Source organism: Hemiscyllium ocellatum, chromosome 29 (assembly GCF_020745735.1).
Source record: "Hemiscyllium ocellatum isolate sHemOce1 chromosome 29, sHemOce1.pat.X.cur, whole genome shotgun sequence".
Classification (NCBI taxonomy): Eukaryota; Metazoa; Chordata; class Chondrichthyes; order Orectolobiformes; family Hemiscylliidae; genus Hemiscyllium; species Hemiscyllium ocellatum.
This window is the reverse complement of record NC_083429.1, coordinates 6,823,239-6,839,493: the sequence shown is the minus strand read 5'-3', so window position 1 is coordinate 6,839,493 and position 16,255 is coordinate 6,823,239.

Below are 16,255 nucleotides of genomic sequence, written 5' to 3'. Positions count from 1 at the left end.
AGAAGTGTTCGATGTCACGGCGTGTATTAAATTAATTGATGTGTGGACGGAGGGGGATAAAGATGAGGCCTTTGCTGAGGACTGATCACTCATCCTCAGTGAGGGGGAGATCAGGGGGAATGGTGAAAACTCGGCAGGAGTGGGAGCTGGGACCAGGCGTAGGTGTGGAGCTGGGGGAGGGGACGGAGCCTGTAACTGGAGTGGGTGTGGTGTTAGGGGGAATGGGGATGGAGTCATGAGCAGGAGTGGTGTTCCCCTCAGGGCTCTGAGGGGCGGGGATGGTGACGGTGGGACCTGGGAGTGGTGTCAGCAGAATGCAGGTGAGTGGTGTTGTTGGAGGCGGAAGTGGTGGCAAACACGGCAGTGAGGGGAGCGGAAGTCACTGAGCGTGTGACATCAGCGATGATGTGAGGGGCGGAAGTGATGTCACTTGTGGTGTATGAAGAATTGTGAGGGGCGGAAATGGCATTTACTTTATTTTAACCAATAATTTCCTGTCACAAATCTATCTGACAATGTAGTATTTTAATTAAACTCAGTCCCTTACTGATTCTTTCTGTTGGTCTTCATCCACATCTCCACGGTGTTCCAATATTTCAACCTTTCTCTTTGGACTTGGGAATTTCCATTCACCTCAGACCTGTCCCTCTCCTCATCTGTGTCCGTTTGTAGCACACTGCATAATCCTGGTACCAGAGGAGCCTATCCCAATAAAATAACTCAGACATCCCTGAGTACTGGGAGCAGTGCTCACTGGTCAGAACCACTTCTGATGATACCATTGTGTGATCCTTACAACTTCAAGTAATCTGCTGATATCACTCACTCAATATCTCTCCATGTGGTATCCCTCACTGTGTAGCTCTAACAGCTGCCTCTGTCAGTGTCTCTCGCTCTTGCAGTTACTCCAGACCCTGAGCCAACAGCATTCTCCACTCCAGAGGGAAGCAACTGCACAGGCCATGAATGGAGACTGGGATTTTCCAGATCTCTGTGGGACTCAGTGCCATTCTCCATGTGTAACCTTCATTGTATTAGTCTAATTTCCCATTCTGTCTATTTCTCTGTCTCCTGTAGGTATTCCTGATCTCCCTGACTCAGCAGAATTCCCAATTACTGTCTCGTCCATCACCACATTGAAGACAGTTGGTCAGCCAGAGAGAGATGGAGAGTGATATCTGGATCCTTCAGTAAATCCTGCAGCCGGTAAGATCATTCACAGTAAACAGCACAGGGAGGGGTTCATGGGCTTTAATTCAGACCATGAGGGCATGAGGTCGGAGCAATGCTGGAAAGGAACATGAGAACATTCTCTGGCTTTATTATCACCATCTTGTCTGTCAATTCATCTGTTCCACAGAACCTTCCCTATGTCTGTCATTTTCTCCATTGTCTGTTTCATAGGTACCACTTCCCCCATCTCTATCAGCCCCTACAATCCTACTTATCCCTGTAAGCTCCTCCGACCAGTACAACTCTCCAAGTTTCTGCCTTTGCCTTTAATACAGTTTCTATAAAGTCTGCTGGTCCCGATTGATGTAATTTCCTTCAGTAACTACAAACCTTTATACCTTTAATCTCCTCCACACGCGACCACACAGTTTATTTCTATAACCTCCACGAGCGACAGAGTCATAGAGATGTACTGCACGGAAACAGACCTTTCGCTCCAACCTACCAAGCCGACCAGATATCCCAACCCAATCTAGTCCCACCTGCCAGCACCTGGCCCATATTCTTCCAAACCCTTCCCATTGATATGCCCATCCAAATGCCTCTTCAATGTTGCAATTGTAACATCCTCCACCACATCCTCTGGCAGCTCGTTCCATACACTTACCACACTCTGCGTGAAAAAGTTGCCCCTGAGGTCTCTTTTACACCTGTCCCCTCTCAAAGTAAAACTATGCCCTCTAGTTCTGGACTCCCTGTCCCCAAGGAAAAGACTTTGTCTATTTATCCTATCCTATCCATGCCCCTCATAATTTTGGAAACCTCTGGAAGGTCACCCCTCAGCCTTCGAAGCTCCAGGGAAAACCGCCCCACCATGTTCAGCCTCTCTCTGTAGCTCAAATCCTCCAACCCTGGCAACATCCTTTTAAATCTATTCTGAAGCATTTCAGATTTCACAACATCTTTCTGATATGGAAGAGACCGGAATTGCACAAAGCATTCCATCAGTGGCCTAACCAATGTCCTGTACAGCCGCAACACGACCTCCCAACTCCTGTACTCAATACTCTGACCAATAAAGCAAAGCATACTAAATGCCGCCTTCACTATCCTATCTACGTGCGACTCTACTTTCAAGGAGCTGTGAACTTGCACTCCAAGGTCTCATTGGTCAGCAAAACTCCCTTGCAACTTACCATTACATGTATTAGCCCTGCTAAGAGTTGCTTTCCCAAAATGCAGCACATCGAATTAATCTGAATTAAACTCCATCTGCCACTTAGCCCATTGGCCCATCTGGTCCAGATCCTGTTGTAACCTTCTTCGCTGTCCACTACACTTCCAATTTTGATGCCATATGTAAACTCACTCACTATATATCTTTTGCTCGCATCCACATCATTCATATAAATGATAAAAATTAGAGGGCCCAGCAGCGATCCTTGTGGCACTGCTCTGGTCATTGGCCTCCAGTCGGAAAAACAACCCTCCACCACCACCTTTGAGCCAGTTCTGTATCCAAATGGCTAGTTCTCCCTGTATTCCATGAGTTCTAACCTTGCTAATCAGTCTCCCATGGGGAACCTTGTCGAATGCCTCACTGAAGTCCATATAGATTAGATTAGACTTACAGTGTGGAAACAGGCCCTTCGGCCCAACAAGTCCACACCGACCCGCCGAAGCGAAACCCACCCATACCCCTACATTACCCCTTACCTAACACTACGGGCAATTTAGCATGGCCAATTCACCTGACCCGCACATCTTTGGACTGTGGGAGGAAACCGGAGCACCCGGAGGAAACCCACGCAGACACGGGGAGAACGTGCAAACTCCACACAGTCAGTCGCCTGAGTCTGGAATTGAACCCGGGTCTTCAGGCGCTGTGAGGCAGCAGTGCTAACCACTGTGCCACCGTGCCGCCCGTGACATCTGTCACTCTGCTCTCCTCAATCTTCTTTGTTACTTCTTCAAAAAACTCAATTAAGTTTATGAGACATGATTTCCTATGCACAAAGCCATGTCGACTATTCCTAATCAGTCCTTGCCTTTCTAAATACATGTGCATCCTGTTCGTCAGGATTCCCTCCAACAACTTGCCCACCACTGAGTTCAGGCTCACTGGTCTATAGTTCCCTGGCTTGTCTTTACCCACCTCCTTAAACAGTGGCACCACTTTTGCCAACCTCCATCTTCTGACACCTCACCTGTGACTATTGATGATATCAATATCTCAGCAAGAGTCCCAGCAATTATTTCTCTAGCTTCTCAGATTTCTCCGGTACACCTGGTCAGTTCCTGGGGATTTATCCCCTTTTAACCGTTTGAAGATATCCATCACTTCCTCCTCTGTTATGCGGACATTTTGCAAGATGTCACCATCTATTTCTCTGCACTCTATATCTTCCATATCCTTTTCCACAGTAAATACTGATACAAAATATTCATTTAGTATCTCCACCATTTTCTGCGGCTACACACAAAGGCCGCCTTGCTGATCTTTGTGGAGCCGTATTCTCAACCGAGTTGCCCTGTTTTCCTTATTATATTTGTAAAAATCCTTTGCATTCTCCTTAATTCTATTTGTCAGACCTATTTCATGTCCACGTTTTTCCCTCCTGATTTCCCTCTTAAGTATACTTCTACTTCCTTTATGTTCTTCTAAGGATTCACTCGATCTATCCTGTCTATAACTAACATATGCTTCCTTCTTTTTCTGAACCAAACACTCAATTTCTTTAGTCATCCAAAATTCCCTATACATACCAGCCTTTCCTTTCACCCTGACAGGAATATACTTTCTCTGGACTCTTGTTCTCTCATTTTCTGAAGGCTTCCCATTTTCCAGCCGTCCCTTTAGCTGCGAACATCTGCCTCCAATCAGCGTTCAAATGTTTTTGCCTAATACTGTCAATATTGGCCTTTCTCCAATTTAGAACATCAACTTTTAGATCTGGTCTATCCTTTTCCATCACTATTTTAAAACAAACAGAATTATGGTCGCTGGCCCCAAAGTGCTCCCCCACTGACAACTCACTCACCTGCCCTGCATTATTTCCCAAGAGTAGGTCAAGTTTTGCACCTTCTCTAGTAGGTCCATCCACATACTGAATCAAAAAATTGTCTTGTATACACTTAAGAAGTTCCTCTCCATCGAAACCTTTAACACTATGGCAATCCCAGTCTATATTTGGATCTTTAAAATCCCCTACAATAACGACCCTAACATTCTTACAGATAGCTGAGATCTCCTTACAAGTTTGTTTCTCAATTTCCCTTTGACTGTTGGGGGGGTGGGGGGGTCTGTAATACAATCCTAATAAGGTGATCATCCCTTTTTTATTTCTCAGTTCCACCCAAATAACCTCGTTGGATATATTTCTGGGAATATCCTCCTTCAGAACAGCTGAAATGCTATCCCTTATCAAAAATGCCAGTCCCCATCCTTTCTTGCCTCCTTTTCTATCCTTCCTGAATCATTTGTATCCTGGAACATTAAGCTGCCAGTCCTGCCCATCCCTGAGTCATGTTTCTGTAATTGCAATGCGATCCCAGTCCCATGTTCCTAAACATGCCCTGATTTCATCTGCCTTCCCTGTTAGGCCCCTTGCATTGAAATAAATGCAGTTTAATTTATTAGCCCTACCTTGTCCCTGCCTGTCCTGACTGTTTGACTCACTTCTGTTCTCAGCTGTACCTGTCTCAGATCGAGCTCCCAAAATCCTCCCTGTGATTGTTACCACGTCTCATCCCTGCATTCCTCCAAATCGCTGTAAAATCCTGCCATTCCTAAAACCTTCCCTATATCTGTCACCTGTTCCAGCTTCCACAACCCTCCCTATCTCTGTAAGACACACCCCTGTCCCAGTTACTACAGCCCGCTGTATCACTAAATGCCAGTAGTCACTATAATATCAGAGTAAGGTGTGAAAGCAGGAACACTGTACTGGGTTAGACGATCAGTCCTGATCATATTGAATGGTGGGACCGACTCTGTGGTCAAATGGCCGATACTTGCAATTCTTTCCTGTGCTTCTCTATAAACGTACCATCTATATAACCTCCTTCAGTCCCCACAGTCCTCCCTATCTCCATAAACTCCTTCAGTCCCCACGACTCTTCCTATCCATGTAAACTGAATCATTCCCCACAAACCTCCCTAACTCCATAACCTCCAAAAGGCTCGACGATACTCCTTATCTCCATAATCTCATCCTGACCCAACGACCCTCCCGTTCAGAGTAACCTCCTTCAATTCCCATGATCATCCTGATCTGTGCAACCTTCTTCAGGCCCAACAGCCCTCCCGATCTCTTTGTTCCCTTTCAGGCCCCACAGCACCTCCTATCTCCATGATGTACTTCAGTCACCACTGCACTCTTTATGTCCATAATCTCATTCACTCCCCATATCACTTCCTATCTCCATAATGTCCTTCAGTCCCCATGACCCTCCTTATTTCCAAAGCCTCTATTACCTGTTGAACCTGTAAGCTCCCTTTTTCAGATTGATAAACACGAACTTCCATAACCCCTTCTGCTGCCAGTCTGAAACTAAACAGTGTTAGCCTGATAGTAGGTCGGGAACTAAAATATGCTTGAAAGGATATGTCAGTGAACAATAACTAGACCCTTAGAAACACATTTAATAAAAAGAGAATGTTGCTTTGAGCCTGTAGGATTGTATTTTTATTGGTGTGAGTATAAATGGCAGAATAGATACGGGTGTAGGGGTAGTTGTACCGAGGATACGTTTTATTTGAATTTTCAGAAACCTTTACACAAGTTTCAATAAGGGCTAAAGAGTAACTTGGTAGAGAATAGGGCACCTTAACTATCAGAAGGTGGGTGAGATATTAGACAAAATAGTCTTGTCAGAAGTTACTGTGGAGAAAGACATGGAAGCTAAGGAACTTGGGGAAATAAATAGCGATGTCTTGGAAAGAATCCTCACCAGAGAAGAAAAAGTGCTGGAATTTTAAAACAAATAAAGGTAGATCAATCCTCAGTAGCTCTCTAAATCAATCCTAGAATATTATGGGAAGCTAGGGAAGAGATTGCGGTGTCCCTGACAGAGATATTTATATTATCAACAGACACAATGAGTTACCGGAAGAGTGGAGGGTGGCTAATGCTATTCCATCACTTTAAGTCTACAGGGAAAACCCTCGAAATCACAGCCCAGTGAGCCAGTGCTGGGTAAGTTGTTGGAGGAGATTCTGAGAGAAAGGAGCTAGGTATATTTGGAAAGGCAAGGGCTGATTCGAGATATTCAGCATGGCTTTGTGAGTGGGAGACTGTGTTTCACAAACTGGATTGACTCTTCGAGGAGGTGGCCAAGAGATAGATGAAGGCAGAGCAGTCAGCATTGTCTACATGGACATCAGCAAAGCATTTGACAAGGTTCCAAGGGATGTAGAACATCTAGTCAAGAGGAAGAAGGAAGCTGACTTAAGATTGAGGAACGAAGGATCAGAAGCGGGGCTCTAGAGAGTTACATGGGCTAGCACGATGGCTCAGTGGTTAGCACTGCTGCCTCACAGCACCAAGGACGCGATTTCGATTCCAGCCCCAGGCGACTGTCTGTGTGGAGTTTGCACATTCTCTCCATGTCTGCATGGGTTTCCGACAGGTGCTCCGGTTTCCACCCACAGCCCAAAGATGAGCAGGTTAGGTGAATCAGCCATACGTTGTTCAAGAAAGAGAATTGAGATAATCCTGGGAATCACAGACATATCAGTCTTCTGTCTGTGATGTGCAGATTATTGGAGACTCTGAGAGACAGGATTTATGATTCCTTGGAAAACCATAGTTTGATTAGAGAAAGTCAGCATGGCTTTGTAAGGGACAGGTCATGACTGACAAATCTTATTGAATACTTTGAGAATGTGACAAAACACATTTATGGCTCGTTGAGAAAGTACAGAGCATGGGATACATGGAAAACTGTCTGTCTGGATACAGAATTCCTGGCCCATAGAAGACAGAGGGTGATGACAGATGGAAACCATTCAGCCTGGAGCTCGGTGACCATTGGTTTTCTGCACGGAGAGGTTGCAGGACCTCTGCTCTTGGTGATTTTATGAATGACTTGGCTGTGTGAGTGGAAGAGTGGGTTAGTAAGTTTGCCAATGAGACGAAGGTTGGTGGAATGGTGAATAGTGTGGATGTCTGCTGGAGGTTGCAATGGGACATTGACAGGATGTAGAGCTGGGCTGAGAAGTGGCAGTCAAATCTGGAAAAGTGTGAAGAAGTCACATCTGGAAAAGTCAAATCTGGAAAAGTGTGAAGTGATGCATTTTGGAAGGTGAGACTTGAATGCGGAATACAGGGATAAAGGCAGAATACTGGATAGTGTGGAGCAACAGATGAATCTTGTATTTCATGACCAGAGATCCATCATATTTGCCACCAAGTTGATCGTGCTGTGAAGAAAGAATATGTTGTATTGGCTTTCATTAGCTGGGGGATTGAGTTTTAAATCCATGAGGTTATGCTGCAGCTCTGTACAGCCCTGTTTATATCCCACTTAGAATATTGTGTTCAGTTTTGATCCCTTCATTACAGGAAAGGGTAAAGAGGAGATTTACCAGGATGCTGCCTATACTGGAGAGGATGTCTTATGAAGAAAGGTTGAGGGAACTAAGGCTTTTCTCATTGGAGTGAAGAAGAGTGTTTTGTGATTTGGTAGAAATGATCAAGATGGTGTGAGGCAAAGAGAGTGAACAGTGAGAGACCTCTTTATCCCATGGCATACATGGGACAAGGGGGCATAATTGTAAGGTGATTGGAGGATGGGTAAGGGGAGATTTCAGATGTAGGTTCTTTACACAGAAAGTGGTGGGTGGGTAGAAAGGGGTATTTTAACAGACTCTTGGATAGGTACATGGATGGGAGCAAAATGAAGGGTATGTAGGTTAGTTTGATCTTACAGTCGGGTAAAAGATGGGCATGGCATCATGGTCGAAGGGTCTTGTGCTGTACTGTTCTGTGTTCTATGTTCTGTCTGGTAAACTGGGTAATAAGCGAAGATCAAAGTAAAAGGATATGGCATTCAGGAGGAGCTCGTCAACTGGATACAAAATATGGCTTGATGGTGGGAGACAGAGAGCAATGGGAGGTATGTTGTCTTTCTGACTGGAGGCATGTGACCAGCGGTAGTGGGTCCACTGTTGTTTGTCATTTGGATAAATGGTTTGGATGGGAATATCAGTTTTGTGGTAAGTACGTTTTTTTGAATGACACTGAAATTGTTGGTAAAGTGGATCGTGAAGATATTTATCCAAGATACAACAGGATTAACAGTACTGCTGGGAGAGTGGGCTGAAGAATAGCAGATGGAGTTTAATTAGATAAATGTGAAGTGTTCCATTTAGTGAAACAAACCAGGGTGGGACTTGTACAGTTAATATTCGGGCCCTGGGTAGCATTGTCAGTCAGAGACCCAGGGATGCAGGTACACAGTTCTTTATAAGTGGTGTCACAGGTAGACAGGCCGGTGAAGCAGGCGTTTGGGATGGTTACCTTCTTTGGACAGAGCATTGAGAGTAGGAGTTGGGATGTCATGTTGTGGCTGTACATAAAAGCATTGTTGACCCGTAGGAAGTACTCATCCGGTTCACTTGCGTCCTTTAGAGAAGAACATCTGACATTCTAACCTGGTCTGGCCTGCACGTGATACCAGACCCACAGCAATATGGCTGACTCTGTGCTATACTCTGGGTAATGAGCAGTGGGGCAAAGAATGTTGGTCTGGGCAGTGACACCCACATCCTATGAATGAATAAATAAAAATACACATGTCCTCCCTACCTCTGCAAACCTTTGTAACACCGTTCAGACTCTGACCACTCTCTGTAACACTCTCACCATCTCCAGCACCTTCAGCTCTCCCTGTTCCTTTTGTGGCATGAAACCTTGTCAATTATTCCCTCTTCCATCAGACCTCCTCCTGCGAGCAGACCCTTTGCAATCCCTTTAAAACTTACTCCTAAAACATCCTCTCACATCAGGATTTTAAGTACTTCTTGGTGATCCTCTAAGCCCGATAATCTAATATGATCCTTTTTACTTGAGTGAGGGACCAATGGGGATTTCTTGCTGAGGATTTGTCTGTTTCAAGGGAATGTCCTTTTGTTGAGTGTTTTACACAGCGCCTTCAAATGGTTTCCACTGCTCATTTACAGGCACATATTTCAGTTTGTTTAGCCTATTTACCTTGGTCAGTTCTCCTCTCAAACTCATGTTATTGGTTATTTTTGTTTCTAGTTGTAGCTTGTCCTTTCTGGGATTCACTTTAAAACTTTATATTTCTTAAACTGCATTTAATCACAATTTCCCAGAGGATCTCTCCAGGTGACATTACTCATTCACGAAGTTTCATCATACAACGGTCGCTCTGAGATAGTTATGTCCCTAGCCAATTGCACAATTTGTTATTCAAAGAAACACTGAAAACCAATTCTCTGAACTCCTCTTTCAATATCACTGTTGTCAGTGTGACTGTCCCACATTTTGTGAATATTTTTGTTTCCCAAAATTATCACAATGTGTTTGTTAAAAAAAATTCCAATGAGTTCCTTTTTAATGCAGTGATGAGCAAGGGAATGCTGTTCGGTGGCTGAAACTGTTCTGCTGCTTGTGTCTTTGGCAAGTAGTAGCCAGAATTTACATTCAGACTGACTCTACTTCATGATCTGAGACCAAATGCTTTCTCTGTAATGCCTTTCTTACCCATTATTGTTACCGTTGCCCACTTGGCCTGAGTTTCTGCAACGTTGCGATCCATTGAATATTTATGTCCATCTTTTGTTCACCCAGTATCCACGTCTCTCTGGTGTCTAAACCTCTTTTATCTCAGTGCACAAATCCATCTGCCTTATTGATAAGACTTCGTCCATTCAAAAAAAAAATAATTTACTCTTTCCTACAATTTCTTATCACTAACCTATTCACTGCTGTCCAGTTTCAGTTAAACTCTGTCCCATCCTATTCCTTTCTGCTTGTCTTCAGCCATATTCCCAAGTTGCTCCCATACTTCACCTTTTCTCTTTTTATTTGGAAAGCTCCTTTCACCTGAATCCTGTCCATGCATCCTCTCTATCAGTTTAAAGACCTGTCCATAAACCTACCGACATGATTGGCCAGGACACTGGTCCCACCACGGTTCCAGTGGGACCATCCTATTGGATTGTCTTATAAATCAGGTCAGGGATGTGGGTGTCTCTGGCTGACCAGCCTTTATTGCCTCTCCCTAGCTGCTCATGAGCTGAATAGCTTGCTCATCCATTTCAGAGGGCAATTGAGAGGCAAACACTTTGCTGAGGGTACGTCGTGCAGACCACGTGAGGATGGGCAGATCTCGTTGTCGAAAGGACAAGTGGGCGCCATGGGGTGGCTCAGTGATGAGCACTCCTGCCTCACAGCACCAGTGTCCCAGGTTCGATTCCAGCCCTGGGCGACTGTGCGGAGTTTGCACATTCTCCCCGTGTCTGCGTGAATTGCCTCCGGATGCTCCGGTTTCCTCCCACAGTCCAAAGCCGTGCAGGTCAGGCGAATTGGTCATGCTAAATTGCCCATAATGTTAGGTGTATTAGGTCGAGGGAGATGGGTCTGAGTGGGTTACTCTTTGGAGGGATGGCGTGGACTGGTTGGGTCGAAAGGCAAATTTCCACAATAAGCGATTATGATTTTTTGTACATCAGTAATTTCATATTTGTTTATGGATTATTAATTGCTATTTTTAAAATTATTGATTTTAAATTGCATCATATCTTATGATTGGATTCAAACCTGCCTCTCCTGAACTCCACCCACATCATCTATTGCAACACAAATTCACCTGCACCTTCACACACATCATCTATTGCATCCGCTGCACACGATGTAGCCTCCTCTATATTGGGGAGACAGGCTTTCTACTTGCGGAACGTTTCAGAGAACACCTCTGGGACACCCGGACCAACCAACTCAACCACCCCGTGGCTCAACACTTGAACTCCCCCTCCCACTCCACCAAGGACATGCAGGTCCTTGGCCGACTTCATCGCCAGACCATAATAACACGACGGTTGGAGAAAGAGCGCCTCATCTTTCGCCTGGGAACCATCCAACCACAAGGGATGAACTCAGATTTCTCCAGTTTCCTCATTTCCCCTCCCCCCACCTTGCCTCAGTTGAATCCCTCGAACTCAGCACCGCTTTCCTAACCTGCAATCTCTTCCTGACCTCTCCGCCCCCACCCCATTCCGCCCTATCACCCTCACCTTGACCTCCTTCCACCTATCGCATCTCGATTGCTCCTCCCCCAAGTCCCTCCCCTCCTCCCTACCTTTTATCTTAGCCTGCTGGACACACTTTCCGCATTCCTGAAGGGCTTATGCCCGAAACGTCAAATTTCCTGTTCCTTGGATGCTGCCTGACCTGCTGCGCTTTTCCAGCAACACACTTTTAGCTCCTTTCTCCTCTGAACATTAGCTGAGGTTTTGTACAAATGCCCTAACAATAATGTTACTAGGCCATCGCTTCACCTGCTCACTGGTTCCCCATCCCTGAGCACTGATACATGAAGCTAAACCCATTCTTCCAACATGATTGTGTGATCCTGAAGTCTTCCAGCACTCCAATGATATCACTTAGTCTCTCTCCATGTGGTATCCCTCCCTGTGCGGGTCTAATTGCTGCCTCTGTCAGTGTCTCTCGATCTTGCAGCTACTCCAGATCCAGAGCTAACAGAATTCTCCACTCCAGAGAGATGCAACAGCACAGGCCAGGGATGGAGCTTGGAATTTTCCCAATCTCTGTGGGGCTCATTTCCATTCTCCTTGTGTAACCCTCACTGCATCAGTCTAATTTTCCATTCTGTCTATTTCTCTGTCTACTGTAGGTACTCAGGAAGTTCCTGACTCAATAGACTTCCCAACTGCTGTGTGTCTCATCCATCACCTCATTGAAGATGGTTAGTCAGCCAGAGATACAAAGGGCAGGGAGATCTGGAGCCTTCAATAAATCCTGCAGTGAGATAAGATCACTCACAGTGCGCAGAGCAGAGAGCAATGGGAGGGCTGCAAACATTGGCTAACAATACATGATATCGATACAGTGCTGGATGGGAAGCACAGTATAGACACACCCCATGCTCAATAACCACATCGACTTTAACTGTTGCACTGAGACAGCATCGGGAGTTCAGAGTTCTCAATCCAGGCCTGTGCTGTCTTAATGAGCATCAGGACAACAGAGGGGAGAGTAGGCCTCCGACGAAAGGTTGGGAATGCTGCCTGGGATCTTTCTGTTCTGTGTTCTCCCTCCAACACTCTACTAAGACTCACTACTCTGCAACAATGTATCTGTGGCATGGCTTGTGCATCAGTGTCTTTAGTCATTTTTAACTCCTATAACAATAGTCCCTGTCCCTGTAACCTTCTCCCTTACCGATAGTCCCTCCACATATTTGAAATGTACTGCATTCCAGACTACCATCCCTATCGCTGTAACTTGCTTCAGTGTCTACAACATGACTTATTTTGGTACAATAATCCTCTTTAACTGGATACAGAAGGATACTGCACGGAAACAGAACCTGTGGTCCAACTCGTCTGTGCTGCCCATGTTCCCTAAACTGAACGAGTCTCATTTACCTGCATTTGGCCCTTATCTCTTCAAACCTTCTCCCCTCCATGTACCTGCCCAAATGTCTTTTCCATGTTGTAATTGTTCTTGTTTCTCCCATGTGCCTGAGGTTGTCTGTTCCGTCTATGCACCATCCTCTTGGGTAACGTTCCCCGTTAACTCCCTCTTTAAATCCTTGCTCTCTCACCTTCTGTTTATACTTTCTCGTTTTGGACTCACCTACCCTTGGTTATTCACCATTCTTAGGGTCACCCCTTGGCCTCCTCTGCCCAAGGGAAATATTTAGGACAATGTTACAAGTATCTCCAACGTATGTAACAAAGTGCTGGCCAATGTCGGCAAATGTGCCAAATGTCGTTTTCCCCACCCTGACCACCTGGTATGCCACTTCCGAGGAACAATGAAACTTGCACCCCCTGGCCTCTCTCTCTTTCTCTGTTCAACAACCCAGGCCAGAGCCCTTCCATTAACTGTGTTAGTCCTCCCTGGTTTGTCTTAACAAAATCCAACATCTGAATTAAACTCCATCTTTCATTCCTTGGTCCACTGGCCCAGTTGGTCAAGATCCCCTTTGATAACCGTAGTTACTGCCCACTACACCATTAATTTGATCATCATCAAACTTTTGCACAATCACTCCTATATTTTAAACAAAATTGTTTGTGCAGATGATGCACATCAGTGGACCCAGCCCTGATCCTTTCTTCAATAATGGAATAAAACCATATTCTTGTCATAGAGCCATACAGCATGGAAACTGACCCTTCAGCTGATACTCCCCATAATCTAAAACTCAACTCTTCCCAGCTGCCTGTTGCTGGCCCACATCACTCCAACCCTTCCCTATTCACCTGTTTATCCAAATATCTTTTAAATGTTGTAATTGTACCCACGTCAACACCTTTCTCAGGAAGTTCCTTCCACACTCAAACCACCCTCTGTGTAGTAAATTGCCCCATATCTTTTTTTGAATGTCTCTCTCTTCTAACCTTAAAAATGTTGCCCCACCTCTTGAGACTCGCCCGCCACCACCCCTCCCCCCGCCCCCCATAACATCACGTCTCAAGCTCCAGGCTCCAGTGAAAAATGACTCAGCCTATCCAGACATTTTTCAGAACTGAAGCTTTCCATATCCAGCAAAATCCTATTAACTCTCTTCTGAACCCCCTGCTTCTTAATAATATCCTCCCTGTTAACTGGGCGACCAGTACTGGACAGAGTATTGCAGAACAGGCCTCACAAATATCTGTGCAATCTCAACATGACGTCCCAAATCCTCCACTCAATGGACTGAGCAATAGTCAGGCATGCCAAACACTGCCTTATCCATCCTGTGATGCAAACTTCAAGAATTATGTATCTGAACCCGGAGGTCCCTCTGCTCTAAAACACTAACCGAAGCCCAAACATTAATTGTATAAGCTCTGCCGTTGTTTGTTTTACAAAATGCATTATCTTGTATTCATTCAGATTGAATTCCATCTCTAGTTTTTCAGCCCATTCACTCACTTCATCAAGATCTCTTTGTAATATCAGAAAACCTCCTTCACTGTCCATTATGCCACCCTCCAGCCTGCCAGCCCATCACACATGGCTGTCAGTAGTACACATACCTTTGCTAGCGGCTCCACCATTTCTTCGCTAGCATCCCACAGTGTCCTGTGATACACTTAATCAGGTTCTGGGACTTGCCAAAGCTTTGTGTTTTAAAACCTCCAGCACCGCCTCTTTTCAAGTCATAGAGATATACAGCATAGAAACAGACCCTTCGGTCCCCAACTCGTCCAGGCTTACCAAAAGATCTAAATAAATCCATTCCCTTTTCCAGCATTTGGCCCATATACGTCTACACCCTTACTATTTAGATGCCCATCCAGATACCTTTTAAATGTTGGAATTGTATCAGTCTCCATTACTTTCTCTCTCAGCTCATTCCATACACACATCACCATGTGTGTGAAGAAGCTGTCCCTCCAGTCCCTCTGTAAACCATTCACCTCTAACCTCAAACTTATACCCTCTAGTTTTGGACTTCCCAACTTCTGGGAAAAGGCCTTGAATGCTTACCCTATCCATGCAGCTCATGTTCATATAAACCTCTGTAAGGTCATCCCTCAGTCTCCAGTGATTCTCCAGTGACAGTAACCCCAGCTTATTCAGCAACAACCCGGGCAATATCTTGTAGATCTTTTCTGAGCACTTTCTAGTTTCACAACATCCTTCCTGTAGCAGGGAGACTGGAATTGCAGAGGACTCCAAATGTGGTCTAATGTATTACTCCTGTTCCCTGAGTTCCCCAGTCTTTGAACACAGTAAGTTCTGGAGTGAAAAAATTGTTTAGGACATTAGCAAATATCCTGCAGTTCCACATATCGATGGCCTCATTGATTTTTAATGGATACTATTTTGTCCGGAGTTACTTATGCACTCTTAATGTACTGATACAATCACTTTTGGATTCCCCTTTCCTTCTCTGCTGAGGCTATTCCATTTAGCCTTTCTCCATTCCTGTTTTCTACTCAAAGTGTATTCCTGCAACCTCTGTATGTCCTCAGGGATTCCCTTGATCCAGCTGGCTATACCTGACATGTGTCCCCTTTTCCTTGACCAGACCCTCAATAGAGAGCCATTGTTTCTGTATGCTGTCAGCATTGACCTGCACACAAACAGGAACATGCTGGTGGTGATCGCTCAATTTATCTCACTTTTAAAATATTCTCACTTGCCAAACTTCCCTTTCCCTGTAAATAATTCCCTTCCCCAATCACATTTTGAAAGTTCCTGGCTAATACGATCAAGATTGGTCAGGCTCCATTTTATAACTTGCACTTGTGGACCAGGCCTGTCCTTTTGCAAAGCTGTTTTCAAACTACTAGAACTGTGGTCACTTTGGCAAAATTCTTTCCCACTCACATTTCAGTCCCTTTCCCGACCTTGATTCCCAAGGGGAGGTCAGGTTGTGCTTCTTTCTCTTATCAGGCCATTGCCATATTGATTGGGAGTTTTCTGGAACACAATTACCAAATTGCTCCCTTGCAAACGCTGTACACTGGCAGTCCCAGTCTAGGTTTGGAAAGTTCAAAAACCCTACTGTAAGAGCCCTATTATCATGGTTGATATTTAAGATGTCCCGACATATTTGTTCCTCAGTGTGCCACGGACTATTCGGTGTCAGCAATCAGATCGTATGAAAGTGATGACCCATTCTTATTTCTCAGTTCGACTAACATAGCTTCACTGGGCGATCCCACAGGAATATCCTCTCTAAAAACTGCTGTGACGATTCATGCTATCAAAACCCACCACCACACGTCCTCTCTTGCCTCCCCTTCCTGTAGAATCTCTACCTTGAAACAATGAACTTCCAGTCCTGCCCCTCCCTCAGCTGTGTTTCTGTAATAACTATAATATCTCAGTCCCATTTTCCAATCCATGCCTTGAGTTCATCTTCC